Source organism: Triticum aestivum, chromosome 7B, assembly GCF_018294505.1.
Source record: "Triticum aestivum cultivar Chinese Spring chromosome 7B, IWGSC CS RefSeq v2.1, whole genome shotgun sequence".
Taxonomy (NCBI): domain Eukaryota; kingdom Viridiplantae; phylum Streptophyta; class Magnoliopsida; order Poales; family Poaceae; genus Triticum; species Triticum aestivum.
In genome coordinates, this window is record NC_057813.1 from 525,717,590 (window position 1) to 525,723,821 (window position 6,232).

General features: G+C 48.4%; 1 pseudogene; it reads right to left on the reverse strand.

Moving 5' to 3' along the window:
- Nucleotides 1–3,584: 3,584 nt before the first annotated feature.
- LOC123161370 (alpha-amylase type A isozyme-like) lies at nt 3,585–5,592 on the reverse strand (annotated as a pseudogene).
- Nucleotides 5,593–6,232: the final 640 nt, after the last annotated feature.

Here is a 6,232-nt window from a genome sequence, read left to right on the forward strand (position 1 = left end):
ACATTTTTCAAGTGCTTGATTAACATTTTTCAAATACAAAATTAACATTTTTTCAATGCATAGTCAACATTTTTCTTATACACACTTTAAACCTTTTTTTAAATGGTTGATTATAACATTTAAAAAAATGATTATCATTTTTCAAATATGTGGTCAATATTTTATCTATGCACATTTAACATTTTTCAAATGCAAGATTAACATATTTTTGAATGGATGGTCAACATTTTTTCTATACACATTTAATATTTTTCAAACGCTTGATTAACATTTTTGTTATCTTGTTCAACATATTTTCAAATGCTGGATTAACATTTTTATATACAATGATATAAAAATTTATTATTTTTTAATGCATGGTCAACATTGTTTCTATACACATTCAATATTTTCCTAATGATTGGTTAACATTTTTTAAATAATTGTTCAACATTTTTTTCAAATGCTTCATTAATATTTTTATATACATGATCAAAAGATTTCATCATTTTTTATACATAGTCAACCTGTTTTTTATACACATCCAACATTTTTCAAATGCTTGATTAATATTTTTCAAAACATTATCTAAAGTATATTTTTGTAATATATATGTTTATAATATTTGAAAGTGTAAACAAAAGTAAAAATGGAGTTAAAAAATTAAATAAAAACATGAAAAAAGACAGTAAAGAAAACGAGGCAGTGTACTACCACGAACTAGGCCGGCCATATGCTCGCGCGCACTGGGAGTCGCTTCAGCGACCTGGAAGCTCGACTCGATGAACGCAAGACATAGGCACACCCCTCACGAGCGACCTACACGCGGAATAGGAGTAAGGAGTAAGGGGCTATCCGCCTATCCCAAGAAGAAGTGGTAGTTTTTGCCAAACTTATCATGCTGGTTATTTCGAGTTCTCCTTTCTGGATTAGGCAAAGTCACCCCTTCGGTGGACGTTGCAATATAATCCTCCGAGGTTGGTCCTCTAGTCGATGTTCCTCCTTGATCGATGGGTACTTCAAAATTTTATTATACCGTGTTGGAACGTGTGAGGTCTCAACGCCGGTACCCGTTGAGACTCTGTCATGGATACAGTCGCGGTTTCAAATGCGTCCATTGTGTGGTTACAGGATACCAAAATAAATGAAATTTTTAGTAGAAAAAAAATCCATTATTTCTAGTTCACAAGAAACATTAGACATAAAAACAAATACATCCCGATCCATAGACCACCTAGCAACGACCACATGCACTGGAGTGAGCCGTAGGTGCGGCCGTCATCGCCCTTCCTCGCCAGAGCAGAACAAAATTTGTTGTAGTAGACAGTCAGGAAGTCGTCGTGTTAAGACCCACATAACCAGCGCACCAGAATAACAACAGTCGTCGATAAAAAGAATCGTAGATCAGAAGGATCCAACCCATAGAAACATGAATGCAGATTGGATCCACGAAGATCCACCTATCTGAACCACGGGTCAAAAATCATCCATATCACCATTGTGTTTGCGTATCTCTAAATACATCTCTCCACATTACTCTCACTTGCAATGTCTTTACTTTCCATTGCCTATACTCTAGACTTGCATGTGTAGGGTGTTATTTGACTTGCTAGGTAAAGCTAAATCAGCCAAGAATTGAAATTGGAAAAATAGTCAATTTATTTTGACAATTAGTCTTTTTCTTATAATACGCACAAGCATGTGTATCGTATATTGATAGGAGAGAGGGCAAGACGCCCGTCTAGAGTTTTACAAAGTCCGACGGCCTCAACCACATGTACGATATAACAATTACTCGCTACTCATCCACAGTGGCGGAGACAGGGGGACCAGCAGGGGCCCTGGCCCCCCCCCCCCCCCTAACACTACTGATTTGAGTCTAGTATTAGTGTAAACTTTGATGTTTTTGCTGCTAAAGTGATGTATTTTCATGAACTGGCCCTCTCTAACAAGAATTAACAATACTTGGCCCTCCTCATTCGAATTTCCTGGCTCTACCGCTGCTCACCCATCTAGATAGTTCCGCAAAATGTGGTGACAAATCACCTCTAAACAAGCCGGCCACAACCCAAGACTTGCTCTCCTCCAAGATCCTCTGGAGCACTAAAGTCGTAGAAGTAGAAGGTGTTACTTTGTTGAACACCAGGTCATTGCAATGTTTCCACATAGTCCAGAACACCAACATCATCGAATTGAAATCTTTTCGGGCTATTGCTTGAGGCATGTGGGAGGTGCTTCAAGCAAGAAGCATGTTCGAGACCATAGGCGTCCACTCTGTCGCACCCCAAGCGCCCAAAACCTCGAAGACATACTTTCAATCCTCTCTTTAGACATACCTTCGACCCTACAAAAAGATATAGCCGCCACTTCTGGCATAGTGCTGGTCGGAGAGCCAACCATGCTGACCACCACCCGAGAACCGCTTCCCCAGTATCCATGTCTAGAGACACCGGAAACTGGCCACATCATAGCGCACCAATCACGGTAGGAGGAGCAGATGCACTTCCATCCACTCCTAGCCCGGCAACCACCGGGTTTGGGTTAACGCCTCCATGGTAGGAAGCGCCCACCCGTGTGTCCCCGGCCAGTCCCGATGGACCTGGAGGGACACGAACGAGCGAATGCTGACGGACGTCGCCAAACAAGCCCCAACCATAGCACTCTGGCCTTGTACCAGGTAAGCTCGCACGATGCCACGTTTGTGGCCTTCGGCGTCGATTCGTCCATCGGTGCACTGATTCCACGATCACCACCGCCGCCCATGAGGAGAGGAACCTCACCACCCGCAACCACCACTCAGACCGAGCCCAACCTTACCCACCCTGAGCGGTCGCTCCGACCAGCCTCGGGCCGAGTTCTGGTCCGCCTAAGCGCGAGCCCTCAACCACCGTCCGCACCTTGGGCATAGGATAAGGAAGGGCGCCGCCTACTAGAGCACTCTTGCCAGGTTCACGCTGCCATCACCACAACAGACTCACACCGCCTCCCACCGCCGGCCACCGAGAATCACGTGCCAGCCAGCCACACCGCATCCACCCACCGCTAGTATCGTGCTGCCCGAGTAACACATCCACCAACACCGTCCCACGCACGCCACCTGCAGCAAGCCAGACGCCAGATCCGGGTTGTGCCCATCTGTAGGCGCCGCCACCATGGGCAAGATCCAGCGCTACGATGTCTTCCACGCCCAGGACAGGCTCTTGCGACCCCGACGCGCCGCCTGCCATCGCACCCTCCGCCAGGCCACTCATTCACCACTGAGCAGGAGGACAAGAGGTCCTGGCGGCAGCGGCGAGCAGAGGATAAAGAAGGGAGGTTGCTTCGCCCGGCGCTGGAGCTTCTTATTCCAAAACAAATTTATGCATGAGCATCCAACAGATAACTCAGCGCAGTCTTGGTAAGTCTCAGTCGACTGGGACTTAACGAAGTCTCAGTCGATGCTTTATCCGTGAGATCTTACATTGAGATCCATGCAAAATTTTCTATTTAGTTTTTCTTCTTCGCTCTTTCATGTTATGTCATTTGACTCATCACACCCTACTCAACGTCTTATCATGCACATGGCAAAGAAATGGCAAATGGTGCAATTACCTCTTATACCTCTTCATATCCTCAGTGCTTTATTTACTACAGTCGTGTGAGCAATTCGTAGAGCTCATCAATTTTGGGTAGACGTATACATAGTTAATAATATCTGCGTGTCTATAGCAGAACTGCAGAAGTGAATCATTTGCTTCAGAAAATTCATGCTCGATCGAGTGGTGGATCAGTGGAGGCTTCAGCTCCGTTGTACTGTTGCCGCGGCAGCGGTCTTCTCCCAGACGGCGTAGCCGTTGCCGTGCGCCGACGTTGCGAACCCAGCCAGTATCACCGCCCCGACGTCATATCTGGACCCGATTTTCACCACCACCTTGCCGTCGATCTCGGCAACGTAGGCATCTCCTTCGTGCATGAGTATCTTGAGTGCGCTCGTCGCCGTGATGCCGTTGCGCTTCCTGATCTTCACCAGCGCCGCGATCTCATCCTTGAAACCCCAGGTGAAGAAATGGTCGTAGAACTGCGAATCATCGAGACAACAGATTTTAGTTTCCTGAATGAGTGGTCATGAATCATGGGGTGGGGTGGGTTCCAAAGTTGGTTTGCTTACGATGCATGGTGTGCCGGGGTGGGTGAGGATGTATGCGTAGCCCTGCATGACCTTGTCGGAGGGGAATGGCCACAGGGCCTGCGTGGAGCCCGTGTCGTGGTTGTCGACGAAGGTGACGGCCTTGGCCGGCCACCACCCCATCACGCCGGGGGCCTTCCCCTGCGGGTCGATCAGCCGCCACAGTTCGCCCTCCACGGCGGCGTTCAATATCCCTTTGGTCGTGAAGTCGAACACCATGCCAGCCGATGCCGCGCCGCCCACCTTGTCCACCCAGTTCACCAGATTCTGCCGGTGCGCGTCCTGGTCGTAGTTGGGCTTGCCGTCGCCGCCGCTGGCCATGTTGTCCCACACCTCGGCCACGGCGAGGCTCGGGGACGTGCCGTCGATGTACACCTTGGCCATCTCCGGCGAGTAGCCCCTGGCGAAGTCGAGCCGCCACGCGTCGAAGCCGAGGTCACTCTTGAGCCAGAGGAGCCACTCCTTGAGCTCGCGCTGGACGCGGTCGTTGAGGTGGTCGATGTCGGGCGCAGCGGCGAAGTCGGCGCCGGTGTCGAGGTTAGCGGTGCCGTCGGAGTAGGTGGTGTCGTCGCGGCAGATCATGTGGGGGCCCCAGTCCAGGCGGCCGTCGGAGGTGCCGCCCTCGAAGATGCAGTAGATGCCGCGGCTGTCCTTGTAGTCGGCGCAGCGGTGGTTGATGACGATGTCGGCGATCGTCTGCACGCCCTTGCCGTGGAGCGCGGCGATGAGCGACTTGAGCTCCGCCGCGTTGCCGTACTTGGACGCGTCGATGTCGTACAGCCGACCAGGCATGTAACCTGCACCCGAGTCGATCGTTTTAGTTCGTATACTGTATACTTCTTGACCGTATTTGCACATTTTGTTCGTCGAAAAATAGAGTAGGAAAATAGATGCTTCTGGTTGCTGTCGAAACATCGTGCTCAACGAAATAACTAATTACTGCCAGTTTCTCCACTCCATCGTGCTCAACGAAACATCGCAATCGAACTTAGCATGTTCTCCACTCCACGCTTCTATTTCTTGTAGATGTTGAGATACGGATGAATTTGGTCGGGAGAGAGAGGGACCTTGGTTGGATACGGAGTGCGAGGGAGGCGGCAGCCAGACGTGCGTGACTCCGGCGGCGGCGATGTCGTCGACCTTGCCCATCATCATGTTGTACCACCCGCCGCTCTGCTTCCACGACTCCCAGTTGAACCCCTGCAACAAGATTATGGCATGAACAAACATCCATTATGCTCCCGCAGTTAATTAAGCTCCTTAAATACATGAATCAAAAGGGAACCATGAGCGTGCGTACCTGAAAGAGGACTTGATGGCCGGACGCCAACCCGGCGAGAAGCAGCAGCAGCAGAGAGAAGCAGCACAGGTGGTTGCCATTCTTCCCCATCGCGCGCGCTACCGTCGATCTCACACTGTTCACTGCACTCTTCTTCTCTGGATGAATGATTGGCTAGACTGGTGATTGATGGTTACAAGTGTACTACGTGCTTGGTATTTATAGGCAGTCGATGCCATGGCGGTATTTAACAAGAGCTACGTCCCCGTGGAGTGTTGCTTGGAGGCACTGCATGGATACCAGACTCTGTTACGAGAAAAGGTGCAACAGATGATGGTCAAGTCAATCCGGGCTGGCACAAATTCCATGGGAAAAGATAGCACTATCCAAGTTGGGATCGAAACCCAGCGTTGCCCTTATTTTTTGGACCCCTTAGTTGGCGAATGTTCGCGAGGTGGGGGTTAGCGAACGATTTTGTTGGCATTTTAAGTTACTAGTAAGTTTGCACGTGCAACGTACGTCTTAATCGTTGGAAAGTGAAATCACATAAGTATAAAATAAAATAAAAGAAGTTCTAAAATATATGGATTAAATGGATACACAATGTTGTGAGTTTACTGAGGTTATTTCTTAGAAGAGAGACTACATGTGATGATGTTGTTGCATGGAGACAATAATATATTGTTTAATACCGAGTGCTTAATAGGCTGTAAAAGATAAAAAAGTGTGGTTACGATTGGAGAGTAGCCTTGCGCCGTGTTTAGTACTCCCTCCGTTTTTTTACTCCGCATATAAGATTTGGACAAAGT